At 40.2% G+C, this 26,815-nt stretch overlaps 1 protein-coding gene across 1 annotated transcript in view; it reads left to right on the top strand.

Annotated features, from left to right (window-relative positions):
• The first annotated feature begins 1,308 nt into the window (after positions 1 to 1,308).
• socs1a (suppressor of cytokine signaling 1a) overlaps positions 1,309 to 26,815 on the top strand; it is a 40,252-nt gene continuing 14,745 nt past the window's right edge. The window contains exon 1 of the mRNA XM_028813859.2: positions 1,309 to 1,472. The gene's annotated coding sequence lies outside the window, so the exon portion shown is untranslated. The remainder of the gene's footprint in view (positions 1,473 to 26,815) is intronic.

Below are 26,815 nucleotides of genomic sequence, written 5' to 3'. Positions count from 1 at the left end.
GAATTGAGTTGAAGTGACGTTAACATAAAAGTTTTTACGTTATGTAGTGTGTGAGATCCGTGTACATACATGCACGTGAGGTTGCAGAGGTGACTGTGATACTAAATCAGAGATGAATGCCAATGTCCACTTATAACGCAATAACAAATATTTACAGTTAGTTACTTAGATTAGCATTGGGCCCCTATGCTCCAGGCTATTGCCCAGAGTGCCCATGTGTTAAGATGGCCCTGATGACCACAGAGATTCAGGATCTCAGTTTTACATCTCATCCAAAGGACAAGAAGCGCCATTTATAACTTCAACTATGGCAGCAAAAATGCCGGAGCTGGCTCTGCTGATTCATGAGAGGAATCTGAATTCATGAGAGAAGCCAACTCCGCAGTGTTTTCGTCACACACATCTGCTGAATAATTTGTTTGGATATTAGTGAGTCACAGAAGGGATGTGCAGCATTGTTAGTGCCACTGCCTCACAGATCCAGCATCCTGGATTCCAGTCCTATGCCCAGCTGTTGCCTGTGTGAGTTGCATGGTCTCCCTGTCTGATTGTAGTGCTACCCCGTGTATTCTGACAATCCTCCCTCATCCAAAAGATGTGCATTTTAGCTGAGTTGGTGATTCTAAATTTTTAACATGATTGGCCACTAATTCAGGCTTGGTTCCTGCCTGGCATCTGATCCTCTCAAAATAAGCTCCAGCCCAGCGTGCCCATGTATTGAGATGGCCCTGATGACCACAGAGATTCAGGATCTCTGTGTTACGTCTCATCCGAAGGACATGAAGCACCATTTACAACTTCAACTAGGGCGGCAAAAATTCCAGAGCTGGCTCTGCTGATTTGTGAAAGGAATCTGAATTCATGAGAGAAGCCCACTCAGACACAGGGAGAATACACAAATTTTACACAGACATTTGGCTAAGACGGGAGTCACAATTGTGTGACTGGAACAGCAAAGCACCAGAAGTAATAACTGAACTCACTGTGCTACTTCTTTTGTTTAGCATGAGAGATTTTTTTTAAAACAAAAACGTTAGACTTCCCATTTAGCTTAAACATGAAGTGAAAAAAAAAACAGAATTACTTTCCTTTTTAGTTAAGTTTCTTTCTGATGTGACACAGGGGTTTACGTTTGCACATAATAAATCACTTCAGACGGTCTAATCATTACCTGCAGAATAACAGCACGCGAGCAGTAAGACAAACAGAACTGAGCCGACTTCTCTTTACTGCGGGTGTACATGACTTGGCTTCAAGCTGCTCTTAGTTTCACTTTCATATTCCTGTAAGTCCCTCTCTGTTCTGGAAGCTGCAGAGCTCTGCCAGAACGGCAGTTTCCTATAAGGCACATTTTATGCTTGAAGTCTCCTTTCAATTCTTCTCACTTAGAAGGTGTACCCAAAAGGCTGGCAGGCTCTTCATGTTTTTTGTAACTGGATATTAATTAGCAGTTCCCATGCAGAAGGAGCCAGGTAAGGTTAAAAAATAATTCTATATATTTATCTCACACTGCTCATATTGCTTTTCTTTCTTTATTTTTATCTCACATCACATGTCTAAATACAAGTTTTGTGTTTCTTTGAAAAATAACGTCATGTCTATTATTTTTAACTGAGAAGTCGATGTTTTAGCTGATGGCCGTCCTGAAGCATTCTGACTCTTATTTTCCAGTGCTGTATATTTTTACCTGTTTTATAACTGCAGGGGTGGGTCTAGCCTTTAGTTGTGTCAAAATAATTTGGTGTTGAGCTGCAACGTGTCCTTACTGATTTGTTGTGTGATAGCAGGCCCACGTCATGTGCTGGACAGAGACTTAGAGAGCCGGAGGGTGAGAAATTTCAGTACCTGTGACGTAAGTCCAGTCCGCCTGGCGTAACTGGTGAGGACACAACCGCATATTTTGCAATGCACAGACACGCCTTTCTACTGTTAGAAGGAAATGGACGCTTCTCTTTATGTGAAGATAGCTGTGTTATTAAACATGCTGATGGCAACTGTCACAAATAAATACAATACAGAAAAGAAGTATTGACCTCTTTGGAGGTTTTCACATTTTATTGTTATACATTATTGAATGACAGTGGTTTTCATTTGGATTTTTTGACAATGATCGACAGAGAAAGATTTTTTAATTTCAAAATGAGAACAGGTCACTTGCAAAGCGGTCTAAATTAATTGCAAATATAAAACCTAGGATAATTGATCACATAATTATTCACATCAGGATTCAGTAGATCTACCTTTGGCAGCCAAGACAACCCTGAGTCTGCCTGCACAGGTCTTTATCAGCTTTGTACATCTGGACATTTTTTTCTCCAATCCTCTTTGCCAATCTGCTTGAGCTCTGTCAGGTTCCATGGGGATTGTGTGTGAACAGCCTTTCTCAAGTCCATCCATCCATCCATTATCCAACCCTAACTGCATGGTCACGGGGGTCTGCTGGAGCCAATCCCAGCTAACACAGGGCACAAGGCAGGAAACAAACCCCAGGCAGGGCGCCAGCCTACTGCAGGGCACACACACACACACACACACACACACACACACACACACACACACACACACACACACACACACACACACATACACATCCACACACCAAGCACACACTAGGGACAACTTTAGAATCGCCAATGCATGTAACCTGCATGTCTTTGGACTGTGGGAGGAAACCAGAGCACCCGGAGGAAACCCACGCAGACACGGGGAGAACATGCAAACTCCACGCAGGGAGGACCCGGAAAGCGGACCCAGGCCTCCTTACTACGAGGCAGCAGCACTACCACTGTGCCACCGTGCCGCCCCCTTTCTCAAGTCCACACACAAATTCTCACTTGGACTGAGAAATGGTCTCTGACTTGGACACTCCATGACATTAACATTGTTTTTTTTAAAGCCATTTCTGTGTAGCTTTGGCTTTACAATGAATTTCTTACTTGCACATTTCTCAAAGGCTAGTGACGGTGGTACAACACAACTGAAGAGAACATAACATTTAACTGTCTTGGGAATTGCAGTCATTTTCAGACAGTGGCAAACTCTAAACGTTATCATAACATCTTATTCTCAAAGGGTGCTGGAGAGCACACAGGCAGACAGGGCACCAGGCAGGCAACAGTTCTGGACATTGAGCCAGTTCAGTGCAGGGCCCACACACATTTGAGCCAATTTAGAGTTGCCAGTTGACATAAGGGGAACATCTTTGGAGATAAAGGAGGAGAAACCGGGGTACCTGGAGAACAACCTACACATGCGTGGGGAGAATTTGTAGACTCGTCAGTGCAGGATATAATCCCAGTGCATTGCACTCATGAAATGGTAGTGTCAACCACTACATTACTATGTCAACCTGAATATAAACATATAGACTGAATCCCAAACCTCTGACACAACTGGTGCAGCATCAATTCTGGGTGCAAGCCGGAGAGCTTTATTTACAGAGTAACTTTTCACAGGCTCCTCAAACTCTACAGTCTCACGATTTATCTTTGCTTTTTATTTCCTTTCTTTTCTTTTCCTGCACCTCCTCCTGACTCAAACTCTCCGAGCCAATGGAGGTGTCCTATTTTATGCCAGACCCAGGAGTACTTCCTGGTGTTTAGGACATTACAAGAAGGAAGCACTCCCAGGTCAGGTGGGAGCTACGCAAAGTAAAGACAGCTCCCCCTGGATAGTACACATTGGACACACTACCAGGATGCACATGAATGGGCAAACCAGCCCAGGAATGCTGCCACCCAATGTATTAGGGTAGCATGCACTCTTGAGGGGCTGTCACCTCCTGTCCATTCACTATCCCAGCCTCCCTGCCAGGTAACGAGACAGGATTCAGCCAGGCCAGAACAGTAGTCTATCCTTGCCATCCATTACCATATACAGTATATATACAGTGGGTGTAGAAAAGAATCCCCCTCCTTCGAAATATTCCCATTTTTTTTGCTTTACAGCCTTAAATTGAAAACACACACAAAAAAATTTCTTCCCAGCTTTACTTACTCAATGCAACCTACAACATCCAAGTGAGAGATATCACAGCTACAGTTCATAAAAATTATAAAAAATCAAAAACAAGACATAATGAGATTAATAAAGGATCACCCCCCAATGTCTGTATTTTGTTGAACCACCTTTTGCTTTAATGACAGCCATGAGTCTGTTGGGATACTTCTCTATCAGCTTTGCACATCTAGATTGAGCCCACTCAATATTTGCCCACTCTTCTTTACAGAACTGTTTAAGTTCGGTCAAATTGGATGATGAGTGTTGGTGGACTGCTATCTTCAAATCTTTCCACAGATTTTCAATGGGATTTAGGTCTGGGCTCTGACTGGGCCACACGAGGGCATTTATATTTTTCTCCTTCAGCCACTGTGTGATCAATTTTGTTGTGTGCTTTGGGTCGTTGACATGTTGAAAGGTGAACATTCTGCCCATCTTCAACTTTCTGGCAGAGGGTAGCAGGTTTTTCTCAAGAATTTGACAGTATTTTGCCCCATCCATTTTTCCTTCTACCCTAACGAGGCCCTGTGGCAGAGAAACACCCACACAACAGGATGCTGCCACCTCCATTCTTTACTGTAGGTATGGTGTGTTGTGGATGGTGAGCTGCACTGGATTTCCGCCAGGTATACCGTTTGGTATTGAAGCCGAATAGTTTGAGTTTGGTCTCATCTGACCATAAGACCTTTTTCCACTTGGCATCAGAATCTTCAAGGTACATCTTGGGAAAGCTCAAACGAGCCTAAATGTGGCCTTTCTTGAGAAGTGGCTTTTTCCTTGCGACCCTCCCGAACAAGCCACAATTGTGGAGTGCTTGTGAAATTGTTGTCACATGCACACAATGGCCACTCTTTGCCATAAAATCCTGAAACTCCTTCAAAGTGGTCATTGGCCTCTTGGTAGCCTCTCTTACCAGTTTCCTCCTTGCTCTTCCATCCAGTTTGGAGGGACAGCCGGGTACAGGGAGGGTCCTAGTAGTACCAAACACTTGCCACTTCTTTATTATGGACTTTACTGTGCTCCTTGGGATTGATAAAGCCTTTGAGATTTCTTCGTATCCATCTCCTGCCTTATGTCTGTCAACAACTCTATCCCTGAGATCTTTTGAAAGTGGTTTGCCACCCATAGTCAGTTGTTTGCTGTCAGTTGCACTACCAAGCAAGGGAATACTCAAGGAACAGCTTCACTAATCACACTGATTACAATTGATCACAGTAACTATGATCTGCAATGGATATGGTGGTAACTTACACCTGATTTAGTTTACAAATATTGTTTAGGAGGGGGGTGATCCTTTATTAATCTCAGTATTTCTTGTTTTTTATTTTTTAAACTTCTTCTGAACTGTAGCTGTGATATCTTTCACTTGGGTATTATAGATTGCATTGAGTAAGTAAAGCTGGGAAAAATATTGGTTTATGTGTTTTCATTTAAGGCTGTAAAGCAAAAAAATGGGAATATTTCACACATAATACTGTATATACAGAGGTGGGTAGAGTAGCCAAAAATTGTACTCAATTAAGAGTAGCGTTACTTCAAAATAATTTTACTCAAGTAGAAGTAAAAAGTAGTCATCCAAATAATTACTCAAGTAAGAGTAAAAAAGTATTTGGTGAAAAGTCTACCCAAGTACTGAGTAACTGTTTGATCATAATAAATTATTTATTTTTTAGAAATGTTGTAATAAGACAGACAAAAATATAAAGTAATGTGCAAATTCTGCTATTTCCAAATAATAAAATAAAAAATGAGTAAAAATTAAATAATATCTTTACAAAATAAAGATACACAAATAACACAAAGTTCCAAATCTCAGTTTTTCACAACAAAGTTTTTGAAGCCAATACCTACAGTAGGTAACATGTATGTTTGAACAGTTCAAACTACTTACAGTGACAAGATATACTGACTGTACACTGACAGTATAATACTGCATATTCACTTGCCCTCCAAATAGCACAGCTGATAGAAAAAAACATTAGAACAAGGCAGCTTGTGCACGTACAAGAAGTCTAACTTTACCTTGACTGTCTGTGTCTGTGCATGTTTGGTTAAAATGTGCTTGCTCTTCACTCAGTGAAGTGATGGTTAAGCTTGAGCAGGAGTTGGCTGTCATTTTTCATGTACAAACGGAACCTTGGATTGCGAGTAACTTGGTTTGCGAGTGTTTTGAAAGACAAGCTAAAATTTTTAATAAATTTTGACTTGATAATCAAATGAGGTCTTGCAATACGAGTAGTCCGTATACGCTTTGTCTGCCGAACGTCACGTGATCACAACTGAGCTGATGGTTCTTCTCTCTCTCGCTGTGGGATTATGGGCAATCGTCAGTCGGCATGCCTCACTCATATAGTCAACATCCGTATGAGCGTATACTGTTTACTACAGCATTGTGACCACGTGTGTGTGCTGTGATGTGTGAGTCCCCATCATGCACCCCAAAACATGAAGCTGAGCCTCAATACTTTAGCGACACCATCTTTATACAGCTTGAAACAGGAACAGCGCAGTTATTTATTGTACCGGGATCTGCCACTCTCCTATACACAGACACAGCAGTCAGGTAGGGTCATGCCCAGGTTAGTGGCCAAGTAATAGAGTGCCCTGCGCATTTATAATATATATTGTATCACCCATCAACGGCAGGCACTTATAGCATGACCGCAATCTTTTCAGATTCACTTTTACGGCGAACTGCTACAGTGCTGGGTGCCTGCGGTTGCTTCGGGTCACTCTTCCGTGTGTCATCCCGTTGGGTGAAATCCCACAAGAGTTTAGAAACTCACTCACACCAGCCATGATTCTTTTCAAAGGTAAAGTGCAAGTTAATTTGTTTTATGTATTTTTACTTTATATTTTGTGTAATAATTATTTTTATATGAATAGTTTTGGGTTGTGGAATGAATCATCTGAGTTTCCATTATTTCTTATGGGGAAATTCGCTTTGATATACGAGTGCTTTGGATTGCGAGCACGTTTCTGGAACAAATTATACTCGCAAACCGAGGTTCTGCTTGTATTCTTTCTTTCCCTGTCCACTGTCTGTGAGGAGTGGTCATGTGACTGCATGGCTATGTCTGATTTGTGAAACGAAGCCATGTGACTATTGCTGCTATGTCTGATTTGTGAAACGGAGTCTTGTGATTATTATTGCTACGTCTGATTGGTGAAACAGTCATGCAGTAGAACCACTGGCGGCTTCTCTCTGGCAAAAATATAGTGTATCTAATGGAAAAAAGTAACGATTTGAGTGTTGCCCAATGTAACGGAGTAAGAGTAGCGTTTCTTCTTCACAAATGTACTCAAGTAAAAGTAAAAAGTATGGTGCAGTAAAACTACTCTTAGAAATACATTTTTTTTAAAAAGTTACTTAAGTAAATGTAACGGAATAAATGTAACTCGTTACTACCCACCTCTGTATGTATGTATATATATGTATATATATATATATACTGTATATATATATATATATATATATATATACATACATATATATATACACATTATAAGCTCTGTGCACACATGAAACAGACTGCTGTTAAAGACTGTGACAATAAAAGGATGCACTTGGTCAACAACAATGCTCATGTCTGCTGAGCCATTCAAATGGCAATTGCATTATTGACAAAAGGCTGGATGAGTCCACTGCTTAATCATATATAATGCAAATTATGGCCACCAGCATGCTTCAGTGGAAACTAGGATTAGTCAGACAAGGCAACATTTTCCCACTCTTCAGTCACCCAGTCCTGGTGATCACATACCCTGTGAAAATTCATCTTCATGTTCTTAGCTAACTGGGGTGTCGTCTACTGCTGTATCCCATTTCAAAGTCCGATGAGCTGTGTTTTCAGAGATGCCATTCTGCACAACACTGTTAAGAATATTTGAGTATGTGAGGACTTCCCTGAACAAATGTAGCCATTCTCCCTTGGCCTCTCTTATTAACAAGATATTTTCAAATACAGAATGGTCGCTCATTAGATTTTTTTTGTTTCCACCCTGTCACCACTGTTCTTTGCAATTCCCATTTAGCCATTGGCTATTCACTTTTGAAATGCATCAGAGACAAAGGGGATTATCAGAGAAGGACTTGAACAGAAAATATCACTATATGCTGATTACAGTACTAGCAGAATTTTAAAAGATATCTGGACTCAAAATTAATTTGAATGAAAGTGTGCTTTTTCCAGGGAACTCTCTAGCATACAACATTAGATTGGACACCTTCCTTTTTATCATTGCAGATCAGTTTAAATACCTAGGGGTAAACATCATAAGTAAATATAAAGCTCATTTTCAAAAAAATGTTGTTGTCTGCACAGAAAACCCTAAAGAAGATGTGCATAGTTAGTCTCTCTCCATCTCACTTTAGCAGGGAGAATTAACACTATCAAGATGAATATCCTTCCTAAGCTTCTTTTTATATTTCAAAGCATCCCAATACACATTAATAAATCATTTTTTAAGAAGTTAGATTCAATCATAACCTCATTTATTTGGAATTTGAAACATCCATGCATCCAATGGGTGACCCTGCAATGACCTAAAGCAGAAGGTGGCATGGCTTTACTTAACTTTCAATTTTATTACTGGGCGGCAAATATACAAGCTATAAAAACCTGGACATTGACACAAGTAGATGAATGCACACAAGCCTGGTCTATCTTTGTGACTTTCTCTCATATTATAAGCATACCTACTGTATACAGAACAACTACAGCTGGAACATCTGTAGGGGTTTTTACAAGTAGTGGCACTGCTACTAGGAGTTCCTGTTGCTTCATTTCTAAATGAAAGTAGAAGCCTCATTACATTAAAAAGAATTGGCCACTCCATAAGCAACTGGTTCCAGGGTAGAGACGTGTGGGGCATAAACCACTTGTCAACCCAATCAAGATATTTTTGCTTCTTTATCATATAAAACTTGGACTGATGGAACATTTCATGAACGTGATGAACAAGGAAGGTGAAGGATTTCGATTTTTGTTCAACTTAAAGCTGTTTATTATAATCACCAAAAATTTTTCAGGAAGTTAAACTGAAAAAAAATTGTGCTATCCAGTGTTATTTAAAGAATAGTTAAACACACTTATAGGCCTTAAACAATTAGTACAGGGAAACAAAATGAAACTGAAACCTGAAGTGGTCTGTCCCCTTCACAGTCTCTTGTAGATCTGAGTAAGCTAGTGCCCTTCTTCTCTTGTCCTTTCAGTATGCAGTCTGTAAATGTCCTGTCCTTGAGGTGAGTCAACTAAACATTGGCATTGTGTCTGGTATTATGGTCAGTCTGTGCTGCAGCCATTTTGCTCCTCTATTGTGAGGCCATATTACATATCATTATCAGGCCACTTAAGCAAAATTAAAAATGGAATCCAAGAAGAGAATGAATTGGTTAGTTAGTCCATTAGCAACAATCAGCAGATATTATACCCACAGTGATAAATTAGAAAATCCAAATTGAGGCCTGTGCTGAGCAAGTTAATCTATTATTTGACATAGATGGCTGTCAAAGGCGTTGTTTATGAAAGTTAAGGGGTGCATGCTCTGGATACCGAGGGATGCCACTTACCTAACTCAAGCAGTGGGAGCTCTAGACACTGAGAATGAAGACCCCAGTCCGTCCTTGAGGTTTATTAACACTAAATGCGCATTATGGATACTAAGGGGTGTCATTTTGTAACTCAAATGGTGGGTGCTCCAGAATCCACTAAACAAACCAACCACCTCCCACACAGCATGTTGTGCCACTTTTGGAACTCAAGGGGTGTGTGCTTGAGACACTGAGGGCGAACCCCAGCATCCCCCATCCTCAAAGTCTTATAATACTGAATGTGCTATGGACACTGAGGGTTCCCATTATGTAATTTAACTGGCATGTGCTCTGAACTTTTCCATTCCAGTCTCCCCTCTTCCGTGTTTTGGAACATCAAGGGGCTCCATTTTGGTAACTCAAGAGGTGCACAGTGTTTTGTCTATGTAGAGTGATATATTATTCTACTTTCCTCTTTTGTATTATTAATATGTAGTCCTTGTAAGAATGCTTCAAATCTCACAGACTTACCACTTGTTTATAAGGTATTGTACCATATAACGTCTCCCCACCTTCCCTTCTATATTTATAACCTTAGGCAATTAGGTGTAGTAAAAGACAAGCAGGAGGTAATTTACAATTTGAATAATATATTATTGATAGTATTAATAATAATATGCAAAGTACATTTGAATATTGGAAACCATACAACCTGATAAATGCTGATGTGTAGTTTCAGGCGGCATGCAGACTTGTTAGTTTCTTAAATGTCTTTAGTTAAGTCCTCATTTTTGGTCAGCTTTCTTCAGAACAGGCCGCATGCCTGCCTCAATATGGCTGCCAAGCTGTGCTCTTCATTGTGTTGTCCTTTGCAGTTCATGGTGTGAGATGCTCCTTTATCAGTTGGTGGGGGGATGGGGGGGGGGGGTAAAGCATGCAAATTTATAGATTTTCTGGCCAACCCCTACAGCCACTACAGGGAGTCATGGTACTTAAAGGCTTCTGATACAAGCCAATCACAAACAGTCATACTTCAGAACAATGGGGCATAGAATACCTGCACACCTGCCCCCAAAACCATTTGTTAAGGTGATACAGTATTTGCCAGCTAGGCAGCCTGGCTTCCCTGTGGGGGTTGAGAGAGCCCTGCAAAGAAACATTAGCCAACCTTATTTGAGGCACTTCCACCAACCCTGTTGTAAAATTACAAAGACTCATTCCTAAAAGGGGGGAAGGGGTTTCTTAACCATCTAACCATTGCGGTTCTTATCAATGATAGACATTAGTGCTATAAGTTACAAGACATACAAAATATGTATCAACTTATATGCAAAATTTCACACCACAACATGCGGTCTGGACATCATGGAGTGCCATCGGCCTGACATATAGGCTCCGTCCAGCACTGGGCCAGAGGGAAGTATGAACTCAACTCCAACAGGTGGCAGATATAATTTTCTTCAGCCACGTGTTCAAATAAGACACTGATGGAGTTGTGTAAAGATTCTAAGATAGACCAGTCCAATGTATTTGGGGCCCTATGTTTATAAAATGACTGCCTATAATTATTTTATGCAGCTGAGGAATGTTAAAATACTTATACATCTTGAAAAGGGGCATTCTTGTCTAGATGTCTGCTGACCTTCTATTTCTGTCACTATACAGGAGGCAGTTTGTCAATGTAACCTTGCTAAAGTTCATTGTGTCTCTGTTTCCCAGCAGCCCATTTGATCGATTTCAGGAGGTGGCCATTGTGTGCATCCCCTGAAGTAACATAACTAACGTCAAGTGTTCACTGGTAGCCTGAGATAACCACTCTCAAAAAACTGCATTAGACTACACAAAATGCAGCCAAAAAAACTCGCCTAGCAAGGTCCACTGCCAGCTGCTGGGTTTGGACCTGATGAAGATTGGACTAGATAAGAAGCAGTCTCTTGTAGATTAAATGTTGGCAGGCTGGGTTGGCATAAGGGGTCATAAGTATATTGCAAAATATCACTAAAATGGTAGAAGGCAGAGTGAGGAACCTGGATGAGGGTAAGGAGAGCGGCGCCCCCTAGCAATGAGATGATGGACCAGACACAGCCAGCTCAATCAATATGGCATTCACTGGGAGATTTGTAATGAGCCAACCATAGAAAAGTGGAGGATTGTGGCATATGCTGTATACATAATGTGTCTTAGAATGGAGAATTACTTAACAGAACACATTTGGTGTAGATAACACCATTGCAAAATGATTAATGGTTTGGACAGTAAACCTTTAAACTTCCACATCAGTCTTCATCAAAAGGGTATAATTTCAACTGTAAGTGTTCCAGAGAAATACACAAACAGATGTATTATAAAGGTGTGATGTGTAAGGGTATAGGCACCACCTATAATATGACAAATAGAACTAACATAAAAAGGCCACAAGAACATTTCTTAGAAAAGGGAGCATGCTACAACCATGGCAGGGCCAGGCCACTGATTTGGGCTTGGCAAATTACATACAGTATGTTTGTTGTGGGCCAAGCCCATGAAATGAGAGTTTAGCAGAGAAGCTGCAGGCATTTTCTAATTAGAACATTAGAACACTCTAGACAAGAACAGGCCATTCAGCCCAACAAAACTCGCCAGTCCTATCCATTTATTTCTTCCAAAAAAAACATCAAGTCGAGTTTTGAAAGTCTCCAACGTCTTACTGTCTACCACACGACTTGGTAGCTTATTCCAAGTGTCTATCGTTGTTTGTGTAAAGAAAAACTTCCTAATGTTTGTACGAAATTTACCCTTAACAAGTTTCCAACTGTGTCCCTGTGTTCTTGATGAACTCATTTTAAAATAACAGTCTCGATCAACTGGACTAATTCCCTTCATAATTTTAAACACTTCAATCATGTCACCTCTTAATCTTCTTTTGCTTAAACTGTATAGGCTCAGCTCTTTTAATCTTTCCTCATATTTCAACCCCTGTAGCTCTGAATCAGCCTAGTTGTTCTTCTCTGGACATTTTCCAGCGCTGCTATGTCCTTTTTGTAGCAGGGAGATCAAAACTGCACACAGTACTCCAGATGAGGCCTCACCAGTGTATTATAAAGGTTGAGCAGAACCTCCTTGGACTTGTACTCCACACATCATGCTCTATAACCTAACATTCTTTTAGCATTCTTAATGGCTTCTGAACACTGTCGGGAAGTCGATAGCTTAGAGTCCACTATGACTCCTAAATCCTTCTCATAAGGTGTACTCTCAAGTTTCAGACCTCCCATTGTGTATTCAAACCTAACATTTTTACTTCCTATGTGTAATACTTTACATTTACTGACATTAAATTTCATCTGCCACAAATCTGCCCAAGACTGTATGCTATCCAAGTCCTTCTGTAATGATATAATGGATTCCAAATTATCTGCTAATCCACCTATCTCGGTATCATCTGCAAACTTAACCAGCTTGTTACTTATATTCCTATCTAAATCATTTATATATATTAAAAATAGCAGCAGCCCTAGCACTGACCCCTGTGGAACACCATTCTTAACATTGGCCAGTTCTGATGAAGTTCCTCGCACCATCACCCTTTGCTTCCTGTGTCTGAGCCAATTCTGCACCCATCTAAAAACATCACCCTTAACTCCCACTTCTTTTAATTTGATGCCCAGCCTCTCATGTGGCACCTTATCAAATGCTTTCTGAAAGTCCAGATAAATAATATCATAAGCTCCACTCTGATCGTATCCTTTTGTTGCCTCCTCATAGAATTCCAGCATGTTAGTAAAACACAACCTCCCTCTTCTGAACTCATGCTGACTGTTCAGAATAACTCCTGTCCTTGCCAAGTGTTGCTCAATCTTATCCTTAATAATTCCCTCCATTAATTTTCCTGTGATGCATGTTAAACTTACTGGCCTATAGTTACTTGGATCTGCCCTGTCACCCTTTTTATATAATGGGATGATATTTGCCATTTTCCAGTCCTTCAGAATCTCTCCAGTGTGCAGTGACTTCCTAAAAATGTGTCAAGGGTTTATATATTTACTCACTAGCCTCCTTAAGAACACGAGAATAAATATTATCTGGTCCTGGTGATTTGTTTAATTTAAGCTTATTTAATCTGAGCAGTACTTCTCCCTCTACAATTTCCAAATCCCTCAGTACCTCCTTAGTAGCCGCGTTTACCTCTGGGAGGTTATCCACTTGCTCACTTGTAAACACCTCAGAAAAATGTAAGTTTAAGACATCCGCTATTTCACTGTCTGTATCTTCTAATTCCCCTTTACTATTCCTGATGCACTTGACCTCCTCCTTGACTGTTCTTTTACTACTAAAATACTGAAAGAATCTCTTAGGGTCGCCTTTCGCCTTATCTGCTATATTCCTCTCCAACTGTTTTTTAGCCTCCCTGATATCCTTCTTAATGGTTGCTCTCATGTTCTCATACGCTCTACAATTCACTTTGCAGTCATTACTCTTATATGCCTTATAAAGCAGTTTTTTCCTTTGCAACTTCTTTTTTAAATCTTTATTAATCCACTGTGGAGTTTTTTTTAGTTTCCTATTAATTCCAAATTTAGGTATGTAATTCCAAATTTAGGTAATAAACTTTTACTCCTGTCACACATGACTATTACTGTGTTTGAGAGACATGGAATAAACACTAAGCAGTCACCAGGCATAGCATCAGAAGGTTCTGGCAGTAGCCTACCTTGAGACACAGTTGTTAGGTCAGAAGGCAGATGTTTCACCATGACGAAGCTCAGTCATTCTATTAAATTCCTGTTTTAGTAGTCTCAAGTCAATCATATGCTGTTATTGTGGTGTTTAGTCTGAAAAGAGACATCCACTGTCTAACTAGCCTGTTCTTGCTTTGCTGTTATTGCTTTGCACTGCAAAAGTGTTTCAAAAAGCAGGAATGAATAGGAGTGGCAGAGAATGAGCAACACGTCTGTGTGATTTCTCATCAATTATTCCAATACAGCTAAGCTCTTTGACAGCATTCAGGAAGATGACAATCAGAAAAGTGAAGTAAAACTCCATGGAAGTAATCTGTATTCACAAGAAATATTTTACAGAAGCTTTGGAAAAGCAAAACACGCATCTGAGCACTTTGACAGAAGAATCCCAAAAATACGTCTTTAAATAAGAGATGAGAGACAACAGAATACCACAGCTATTACAGTCACTCAGGGCAGAGATTGAGACCCCAATGTCTAAAATCCAGATGAGTTTACGACATTCGAGATGGAAGGCTGAAATGATTTTGTGGTGAAGAAGTAGAAGGACTGCATTAGCCCGAAATGAAGAACTAGGAAGGGTTAGGCTGGCAATGTGACAATCACAGCTCAAGTGATCCTTTCATTGTTTGCTGTAGGTAGCGGTAGCGGGCATTGGCATCAGTCCCACACCCTTTAAACCACTGAAAATTCATCTCCAGTTACATTCAGCTTCAGAAATGGCATTGTACTGATCAGCAAATCTGAAAATAGAAATCATGTGGCTGCTAGAGGTTGGAGTTAAACCCGGAATGGCCTTGTAAAATTAATAAAGAGGCTTTAGTTTACAACAGATAAACTTGTTCTATTTTGCAGATAACAGTTTTTGAAATTCAACAACATTTCATTCCTTATAGTGGTGTGACAGATAGGGGGCGCTGTCGACCCCTTGAACCCTTCGGACAACACGTACTGGCACCAGATAAAAGTCCAATTATTATTTATTTTTATCATAAAGTGCACAAAGCACCCTCCACTCCATAGTACTCCAATAAATCTATATAATAACACAATAATCAACCACAATCCTCCACTCCCAGCAGCTCAGTCACCCTTCCTCCCAACTCGGCTCGCTGCTGAGATTTCCCAGAGTTCTTTTATATATCTTAACCCGGAAGTGCTTCTGATTCCCCAGTCCATGTGATTTCCCCAGCACTTCCGGGTCAGGTGAAAACTCCTCTTTTTCTTCAGCCCGGAAGTACGTCATTTCCTCTGTCCCTGTGACTAGGACGTACTTCCGGGTTATACTGCAAATATAAATCCTTATGCCTCCCTGCAGCGTCCTCTGGCGGCCCCCATGGTATCCAGCAGGGCTGTGAAGGAAAACTCCAAGGTCCATGATGCCCTGCTGGAATTCAGGTCATCTCCACGTTGCAGGGAGGGCTTGGGGGTATTGGCCGGGATAAATTGCCGGCCATATATCACAGTGGCTAGACCTTGAAAAGTAACACTATTTTGATCATTTGTCTGGTTTGATTAGAGATCCGTGAAAGCCCCACCTAACTCTGCAGTCAAGCCTGGCATGAATGAATTAGTTAGGAACAGAAGTGGCCCAAAACTCATCGTCAGCAAAAAGTTTGAAGTCCATGCTTATATTGGATGTAAAATCAATCCGGGAAAAGTTGGATCACTCCTAATAAAGTTAAAAATGTACACTACCTGGATATAAAAAATGTGATTGCAGGATTATGGCATCAAATTTAGTTCTTTTTTTCCCACGGGTTGGTGGCACTGCTACCAGGGTGGTACAGTATCCACTTCACAGCAAAACTGCCAGTGTTAAATAAACACTCAAAGTGTAGATGTGAAAACAAAGTTTCCATACATATACTTTTAAGGGTTACCTTCATACTACAAGAGGTCATTTAACACTGCCAATGTTGCTGTACTGGAGGATGAAAGAAAAACATGTTTTGTATTTGCTGTCTTTCATGTACATAATGGACTTTGGGACTAAGATGGAGTAAAAAAAAATTCCGCCTGCAAGGATAGCCAAAGTACATTCACTTTCATGCTTCACATTTTTTGGGGGGCTACATATCTGTGTGATATAAGAAAACTAAAGACTAGCCATGCAGAGACGTCCAGAAAGGTGGTCCCCTGGGTGGAATTTTTTGAACCCACAAGCTGGCACTGAGCAACAGCAGTGCTATCCTGATCAGCCACACGTTTCACATACTCCAGTTGATGCTAGCACTGACTTAAAACGCGACCTTCTGTGACACCTGCAGTTGTTGCCATTCGGGATAAGGGAACCTTGTTCAGTTACTTGTCCAATGAAATTCAGTTTCATACTGAGTACTGCTTTCCCAGAACCAGCTGATTATCTGTAAGAGTGCACCTTTGTTTCCTTCCTTTGTCTTTGTCTAGAATTATGTTAAACGAAAAGTGAAAGAAAAAGCAAAGGGTCAGTTATTACCTCAATTACGGCTTTTCTTCATGTCGCTAGAGTTTTAACTGGGCTAAAGCCTCTTAATAATATTAATAATACATTTAGATGGTTCTTTTCTAATGTACTCAAAGCACTTTAAATAGACAGTGGGGTAGCCATTTCAATCACCACCAGCGTGCACCAGGATGATGAGATGGCAACGTTACCTATTAGGTAATGAAGGAGTAACAGATATAGTTAGCTAAGTAGAGAGGGGGGAAGATAATGAGGTCAGAATGACCATGATGTGGTGCACAATTTAGACAGGACATCGAGAAACAGCCAACCTTTTTAAGAATGATTCCCAGGAATCTTTCATGACCACAGAGAATCAAGATCTTGGTATTATGTCTCAACTGAAGAGAGGCGCCAATTTCTAGAGCACAGTGTCCCTGTCCCTACACTGGGGCATTGAGATCCACATTCAGACCACATGGTAAGCACCTCACCAACATCTCTTCCTGCAGCAATCCAAGCATTTCCTAGATGGTATCCAATCCAAGTGCTGGCTGGGCCCAATCATGCTTAGCTTCAGGTGGATTGCCTGTTTTGAAGTGCAGGTGCTATGGTTGCTGGCATCAGTCTACTAGCCTAAGTACCATTTAAGCAACATGGTTAGTTTGGATGACATGGCCATTTTTCTGGTATCTTTGAATAACTTACTGCCTGACCTTAAATACATTATGGGTGAACATGGCAAAAGTTCAGATGTTCATCCATTCTTTTTCTGAACCCGTCTTTCTAGCTCAGGTTTCCACCGAACCACAATCTATTTCAGGTGAAAGCCTGAGGGGAAACCTGCGATAAATGAATTGGCATATCTTTAGCTACCCCTGCAGGCCTCCCATTTAGCTTGTTAATGCACTTACTTTTCATAGACACTCAATTGTCGAAAAAATGTGTCCATAGAACTGATAATTGTTCTATAACTGCGTCACAAAGTTCACAATACCTACAAATCAAGAAAGGCAGAAACATGGCTTACTGTTCTCAAATTCCATTAATGAACTTCAGGTCTAGCCACCTCTATTGTAAATCTGTCAAGGGGGCAAGACAGTAATACATATTGTAGGGGGAGCCACTCCATTATACGACACACTGCCAAACACGGAGAGACTGAAGCAAAAAGCAAATGGTCTGTCAGAGAAAAATATTATCCTAATAGCAAACTCTTTTCAAAATAAGAAAACGTGTCCACTCCAATTGGGCCACAGAGCTGCATCACTACTATCTGTATCACTATACTGTTCAAAGATCAAATTTATAAGATTACAGCACAGGAAAAAAAATGAAAAAAGAAAGATTACTAGACTGCCTAGGGTATAATGTGAGGGCAGAGATCTGAAAATACACCTCTCCCTGTTCAGACTAGTTGTCATCATCATATATTTTAACACATTATCATTTATTTATCTACTAGATGTTTTGTAACCAAGCAATTTCCAATCACAGCAATTAGCAATCTAATCATAAAGTGCTACAGTAAGAAGTAGACAATGTTCAGATATTGTGATGAGAACAATTTGGGGACTGTTAAATAGATAATTAATTTCAAAGAAGATATCAATGAAAACTTTGCATTGTTATGCTGTACCTAGTCTCATGGGGCCTGATGTGATTCTGTCATTAAAAATGTTGTAGTGCATAGTGGTGAAATTCAAGTATATATGTCTGCAGCCTGGAGCTCCAAGTAGGTCGAATTGACTCCAATGAGTGCCAATAGAGTCTAGCTGCAGACCTCCAGAGTTCTTCCCGGTTACACAATAAGGTTAAGATTGGGGGTTGTGGGGAGGATTATCTGACTCAAATAATAAAGACTGTCCATTAAGTCAACTCCAGGCTGCAGAGATACCAGACTGAAATTGGCTGAGGACAAGGCTCCACCCACAGGGTTTCTTCCTAACAACGTGCCCCCATTTTCTTCCAGTCTATGCACTTTAAACAGCTGTGGTTGCATCGTGCCATTTCTCCTCATGAATTAAACAAAGTATATAGACTAACAATAGAAACACATGAATTGAAAGAAAGAAACTGAACAGAACACTTGACATTGTGAAGAAATACAAAGCTAAAATTGCTGCTATCAGTTCAAACGATCTGTAACACAAGGTAACCAAAGCTAAATGATTATTCATTGTAGAATACTGCGATGAAAGACATTGATGCACACACAGAAAGACCATGCTGGAGGTGCGGGTTTGAGCCTTCAGAGATATTTATTATTTAACATCAGAACACAGAAACAGGCAGATCACTATACCCTAGCTTGCCCACATTACCCCGCTATTAGGTGCCACAGGGAATATCTCCCAAAACAACAAATACGTTGTTAAACACTGGGTCCTTGCTTTGCCTCGCGCCTTGTCCTCTATGCACACATAGAATGATCTCAGCACCATTCTTTAGCAACACACCTACCAACTTGTGGCTGCCTCTACACAATGTCTTTTCCCACATGAGAATCATCAACCATTCCATCTCCTGCCTCCTTGTCCACTCATCAACACGCAGCACTTCGGCTGCTTCACCAGCTTCTGCCATCCACACACACAGGCTACACTTTGCTATCACCTTCTGACACCAGAACCTTCAGACCTCTGACCCTTGCAGCACTCTTGTTCCAACAGTCCACACCACTGGATGTCAAGACCCTGGAAAGTGCTCCAGAAAGCAAGGAACAGACAATATGGTTAAGTAGACTTGAAGCAATCAGGTGGCTCCATATCATCTCTAAGCGCTGCTCCCCTGTAATAACACTGCAAGTGTTTAATATCCTGAGAAGTGTTTTTGTCTGCTTACTGTAAGCCCGGATTTTAGCAAGGGCTTACTGGGGCAGTAACTCAGGGCTCCACAAAAACAATTTTTCCAGCCAGTTTTCTAGAGTTGCTGGCGACTTTGCTTATTGAATTCTTTCCTAAATGTTCATCATGCGGCTGGCTTAGGCAAACTTTTTTCCCAGCTCCCCATGATGACTTATGAAGAAACCATGACATAAGTTACACATTCCTATATGGTTCTGGAATAGATTATCATGACAAGAGCTGACATGATCGCACCAAAACAACAAACAAATATGGCATTATTGGACAACAGTAAATACTGTGTACTTTTTCATTGTGCTACAAAGAGTACAATTTTGAAAAGCAAGCATTTGTCTGTGCTAATACAGAGAATGGCCTCTGCAGAACAGTATTTGATATTCTTGCTGTTGCAGGGCATTTGTAATAGGGTTCTGGTTATTGACAAATCAAACCTACATGTCGTCTGTGCAGCAACGGCTAATTAAAGACAGAGGCTTTAATCGGTTTTTCTCATAGTTTCATGGAGGTAAGTCCATATTTTTTCTGTTATTTAGATTTTTGACATTCATTTTAAAGCCTGGGCTCTGTAGTGGTCATTTTACTTTTGTCTGTGTGACTCTGAGACCTTGACGTTGATGTGTATAGCACATCAAAAAGGACCCCTCTGCTCCTTAATCCGGCCCTGGCTGGCTACAAAAATATCTTGCTATCATCTTGACTATTGTACGACTATATGGCATAACAACGGCAAATAGTGTTTAGAGAAACACTACGTGTGGAAATGCTGTGACTACATTCTGGTGTGACATGTTTGTGGCATTTCCAAACAGACAGTAATATTAACTTCCGTTAGATTCTCATTCAGAAGGTGGATGCTGTGCAGTCTCACCCGAGGTTCTGCTGGAGTGGTGTCAGTGTCTTTAGGCACAATTACTGTTCTGGGTGCATTGAGTCCTGAAATCTCTGTCTGCTGTGTTATCAGCTCAGCAGTTCTTTTCGCTGAGTCTGGCAGCACACCATTGAGTTCAAATGCATACTTTACAGTTCATCTTTTCACAAAAATGGCTGCCAATTCAAACGACTGTTGTAATTGAAAGCGACAGACAACACATACAGCTGGTGGCATGGCATCGGTCACTTTTGTCATTAGCTCCATCATGTCTTTAGAACCTGGTTTTACAGCTTGTTGTTTTTAACATATTTAATGTTTCCGTTGTATGAACAATGCACTTTTATATGTTTAACTGTGGTCTTTTTAGGAGTCTTTACAAGGTTTTTATATTGTAACCATAAGCTATCTGTTGGTAGGAAAACATCAATTTGCTGCTTAAATCTCTGAGTCTTTTGATTGGCTTACAAATGTGACAGTCATTGAACTGTCCAGTTGTTCCCACTCACTTTTGAGAAAAATTCACTCATTGTTGTCTCCAGATGTATGTAATAGAGGTATAAGTGTGGCTCTGCGAGACTGTACTATACCAGACAACTGAACGAGCTGAAGGTACTTACTCAAACACCTAGAACCTACTAATATAGTCCACAATATAAGTCTGCAAGAAAGTGTGTTTTGATCAGTGAGTTACTCACACCATTTGATTCAGACAATGATAAATGCCTGGACTCATCTTTTTATATAATACGCTACTGTGGCTGTCTGTTTGTCTGTCTAAAATTTTAAATCACCAGTAGCTTGCAAAACGTTTGAACTATTGACCTGAAATTTGGTACACATATACTACGTGACGTCTACTATCCGCTTTTGGGTGATGATTGACCTCTAAGGTTATTCCTCTTTTTATTTTTATTTTATGTTATTATAGAATCAACTCTCGGCAGCAGCCAGCACGCATACGGGCGCCATTCTCATCCCTACCAACCTTCACCATCACTTCCCCCTACCTCTTCATATCTTAAATCATTCTTGAGGCAGATTGAACACTTAAGTGCCAGCTTAAGTGACAAAATTAAAGAAAACATACTAAATAATTGCAACACAAACACTGACTTAATCAGTTTTAACTGAGAAGGAGCGGGCCACTAGGGTGGAGAAAAGAAGAGCTGCTCAGGAAGCAGCAAGCGCATCAACCTCTGAGCAAACGAATATTAAATGTACAGAGAAAGAAAGAGGATGAAAACTAGGAATGCTCAAGTCAGGTGAATTTGTGCAGTGCACCATTACTGGTAAGTTATATAACATGATGTTGAGCACTTTTCTTTCAAACTTGTGCCCATGTCAGTAATATAACAACAACAACAACAACAACATTTACTTATATAGCACATTTTCATACAAATAATGTAGCTCAAAGTGCTTTACATGATGAAGAAAGAGAAAAAAGACAAAGTAAGAATTAAAATAAGAGACACTTATAATAAGAGTCTTATATAGAGACAATTAGAACACTAATTAACATAGAATAAAAGTAAGGTCCGATGGCCAGTGAGGTCAGAAAAAAAAAAAAAAAAAAAACTCAAGACGGCTGGAGAAAAAATAAAATCTGCAGGGGTTCCAGGCCATGAGACCACCCAGCCCCCTCTAGGCATTCTATCTAACATAAATGATCAGTCCTCATTGTATTCAGGGTTCTTATGGAAAGACTTGATGATGACAGTCACATGGACTTCTGGCCTTTAATCCATCAGATAGATAGATAGATAGATAGATAGATAGATAGATAGATAGATAGATAGATAGATAGATAGATAGATAGATAGATAGATAGATAGATAGATAGATAGATAGATAGATAGATAGATAGATAGATAGATAGATAGATAGATAGATAGATAGATACTTTATTAATCCCAATGGGAAATTAACATCAATGTAGGGACATCATGGTGCTTTGATCAGGTGGTGATGGTGCAGATCGCCACCACAGAAAACTGGAAAAAGAACAGAAGAGAGAGTAGGGGTTAGTATGGATTTGGAGCCACCATGAATAGTAATGAGAATTAATTGAATATACAGTGCATCAGGATTAAATTCAAATGAAGTTATGAGAAAGCCATGTTAAAGTAATGTGTTTTCAGCAGTGTTTTAAAGTGCTCCACTGAAATTCCTATTGGCAGGCTATTCCAGATTTTAGGTGCATAATAGCAGAAGGCCGCCTATATACAAGTAATCATACAAGTTTTTTATCAGGATGTCAATAAATCTGTCACTGTCACCCTGCTCTTGCTCCCTCAGCTAAGGCCACTCCTTTGATACTCATTTGTCTGGCTGGAGGTCTCCATCAAATGTGAGAGAACATGAGATTGGCTTTCGGAAAACAGCAACATGTGATTGGATATTCAAGATCAATAATCCAAATGACAGACAGGGCATGTGAGAATGTCAAAAACATGGAACAATGAAAAGCTACCGAGTTAAATTATTGGCCAAATCAAACTTATCAAAGTCTAGCAAATGCTAGATATACTAAAGACTAAATAATAGAAGAAGGACATAGAGGGCGGACAGTGTGACATAACCCCCCCAAAATCATTAAGATGTGGCAAATCGTCCAACCAATGAATAGACACTGAGACATATTTAGCATCAAAGCCTAATGAATTACAAAGCAGTCTAAAAAAGTTCAACAAAAACAGAGATGCTATCCCCGCTATGAAACACTCGAAGTAAAAATATGGCAAATCCTCTGAGTATACTGCCTGCTAAATACTGACTTTGTTTGCAAATTCCAGTGAAATGCAGACAATGAGTCAGTAGTAGTTGGAACTTTACAAAGTTTGTTCTTCCTCAGAACAATTACAATGGGCTCTCAGTTCAACTGCTGTTTCATTAAGAAGTTTAGTCATGTGAGCGACTTTTTGGCAGTGGAGTTTTGGCAGCTAAACATTCTAGTGTTTAAAAGTTTGGAACCACCCAGAACAGTTCTTGTTTATGGACAGAAATTGATACTTTGTTTTTTTTACCAAGGTATTATTAAATTGATTTAAAATATAGCTAGAGCATTACTAACATTATTAATGGCTGCTGCTGCTTCATATGACTGATTTATTATTCAATTACGACTGCAAAGCCCCATTTTAGGAGTCCATACTCCACTGTCCTTAGATTACTAATCACGTTAAAATGCTAACAGGTTATTAGAGAAACCTGTGTAATTGTTTGCAATTGTAATTACTTTGTAATTAGAGCTGCTGAAAATCTGCCATTCCGTTCAATAACACAAGTAAATTGTTGTTCTTTGGGCTGCCAAGGACTGGCATTCCTAAAGTTCAATTCTGGGTTCAAAACTAGCCAAAATAAAAGTTTTCTCAAGAAAATATCCAGTCTATTGCTGTTTTGCGAAATGAAGGTTATTACATGTGAAAGACTGCCAAGAAACTGACGATTTCACTACTGTCTTGACAGAAGAGGGAGGGCAAACTGGATCTAAATAGGAAAGCAAAAGAAGAAGAAGGATAAGCACATCAGAGTGTGCAGTTTGAGAAACAGGCGCCTTACAGGTCCTCAGTTGGCTGCTTCTTTAAGTACCAGTGAAAAGACGACTCCAAGATGCTGCCCATATTCCTCTTTTCTAGTCATCCACTATCTAATTTCTGCGTTTTTTTGCCCATTTTAATCTTTTCTTTTTATTTGCCAGATATGTTTTTTTTTAAATCTGGTTCAAAGGCCTGCAGGGTTTATGAGTGTGGGATGAAACGTTGTCTGCTCCAGCTGCTTTACTGGTTTTCATTCCTGTCATAAATTGTTTACTCTATTCTTTAAATTGTTTAGTCTTGCTGGCCCCATGATCCAATGTTGGTCTTCACCTCCTCACTGGAACTTACAGGTGACATGACGTCTTGGCTCAGCTTGGGAGGCTGATTCGGGGACATAAGATGGCTTGCAGGAAAACGAGAATACATTTTAAACCAAATAAGATCAGCTATCCAACACATTTGAGAAGGGTTAGCAAGGACACCGAGAAGAGCAGCAGATATGATTATTTACTAGGTCAAAATCATACAAAAAACAGTCACCCAGAAATCATATTTGAGAGAAGAATAAAGTCCAGAAAACATGAGAGAGACTCCGTACATTACACACCTAGGCTAACACACCTAAGCCTTTATTTCAGAAATGAAAAGCCAAAGGTGCAACACTCTGAGTGATGGCCACGTAACTGCAGTTGCCTGGCAATCATAAGGTACAATTATGAAGTTAAATATACAGTATACTGTATACGTCATGCAGAAGCACGGCACTCATACTGTTCACACTATGATTTCAGAGTCTCATTTTCTGAGGCCTGTCTGAGATGCGTCAGTTATGAAGTAGATCAAGCCAAATTCAAGCAAAAACTGCACAGTGTGTTTGAGAATTGGCGAGAACGGGTGCGTGAAATGATTTTCCTTCCACTGAGTAGAGATTTGGCACTTCTGATCACCGTTCAGAAGGGTGTCCCACTACAGCCTTGCTGTGTTTCACAACCGGTAACGTCACTGGTCACGAGGATGTCGAACACATGGCCTTGCTATGGTTTCATAACAATCAGGAGGTGTGGTGGGTCTGATCCTCTTTCAGCAACGTAAGCTGAAATTTTGAATCTTTTCCAGATGGCAAAAGGGAGGCAATATAAGATATGTGGAGTGATGCCATGTTAGGAAGAGTTAAGGGACTCTATTTGTGCCATGATGGCAGAGAGTAAAACAATGGCTCTGAGCTACAGTGGGGTTGCAGAAACACACACAAAAAGAACAACTAAGTTTGGAATAATATTTTTATTTCCCATAATAAATAAAGAGTAAACCAGCAGCCTGTGAGCCATCTGTGTAGCATTTGCCTGTTCTCCTCATGTTCATGTGTGTTTCCCCCAATAGTCCGAAGGCACCGTGTGTCATGATTGGTGCTTTTCACAGTTTTTTAAAGTGTTTGTGATAATGTATGTGTTTACTCTGGGATTTTATACCCAAAGAATTTATTCTTGACATGTATTTTGTAGTACAAGATGTCTTGAAAAAGATGCAATTGCCACGCCACCATTTTCTCGTGTTCCCATTGGTTGCTACCATAGTGATATTTCCCAGAATCCCCTTAGGCAGTGTGTGTCATAATCAGTGCAGCCATATAAAGGTCAGAGTAAACACTTTGTATTATCTGAGATTAAGATGTAACTGTATTTTTGTCAAGTGATCCTTTGGTGTGTGTTTCTGGTATAAAGACATTGTCTTCTGACTTTTCAATTTAGATTTTTGGTTATTGCTCTAGGCTTGTTGAAAGAATGGCTTGATTTCTGGTTACCAGACTTGGCATGAACACTGATTATGTCTCCTCTCCTGGTCCTTTTTCTAAAAGAGTAACTCTCTTTTCGAGTCAGTTCACTCTCACTATGCCTAGCTGTGTAAATGTGCATCTGTGTGTGCCCACCTTGCATCGTTTGCTGCAGACCGTGTGGGGATAAAGAATGGTTGAAATGTGCTGTGAGGATGCGATTGCCTAAAGTGACACTCCAACTACAAAGCCTTGTGACCACAGATTTAAGACCTCCACCTGGAAGACAAGCTCTCTTCAACATTTCCCTGCCAAAATGGTTTTAGATATTGCTAATTCTTCCTATGCCAGGGGCCAGCCTTGTGTCCTGTGACAGCTGAGTGAAGAATAAACTTTATCAAAAGACAACGAAAAAAAGGCTTTTTACTGAGATAAGGAATTAAAGTCAAAATGAACAGAGGAATACTTATGACCAATCAGACTTCACGTCCCAGCTGTGCCTATACTGTAGGTGGACATTGCAATGGTAACACCCCTAGGGGAGTGGAGCGGCAGACTTGCAGTTTCACAGAAGTGAAACTAAACTAAGAAGTGCAACTTACAACAGCTGCACCTGGACACTGGTCTCTCTCTTCTGCTCTTTCGCTCTTAAGTTTCATTTTCTGAGTTTGCAGCTTACTAAAAATTAAATCTAACAGCAAGGCTATTTCTGTTCAATGTATAAAGAGGCTACAGTTTTTATATTCTCCCCTACTATTTCTCTCGCATTAGCTATTACACAGCAAAGGTGTGTATGTGTGAGCATTCTTGAGCTGTTTTATATAAATCGAGTCAGAGGTACGTTTGAAGGAACCTGTCCTGTCTCTAAAATGAAAGTTAACAAGGACAAGTCGTGTTGCTGCATTCCTTTCATGCACTTAAGAAGCACTGTTTAAACTTGTAAATGAGACTTTTCTAAGCCAAAAAAAGAATCACCTGGTTCTGGGCATCCATACTGATTTTTTTTTTCTTGTTTGCTTAATGATTACTTGACAAGTGCCTGCTTCATAACATACAACCCAGAACTTGGAACACAGAGGCATCTAACCCTTA

Source organism: Erpetoichthys calabaricus, chromosome 11, assembly GCF_900747795.2.
Source record: "Erpetoichthys calabaricus chromosome 11, fErpCal1.3, whole genome shotgun sequence".
Taxonomy (NCBI): Eukaryota; Metazoa; Chordata; class Cladistia; order Polypteriformes; family Polypteridae; genus Erpetoichthys; species Erpetoichthys calabaricus.
This window is presented reverse-complemented; position numbering and strand designations above follow the sequence as displayed.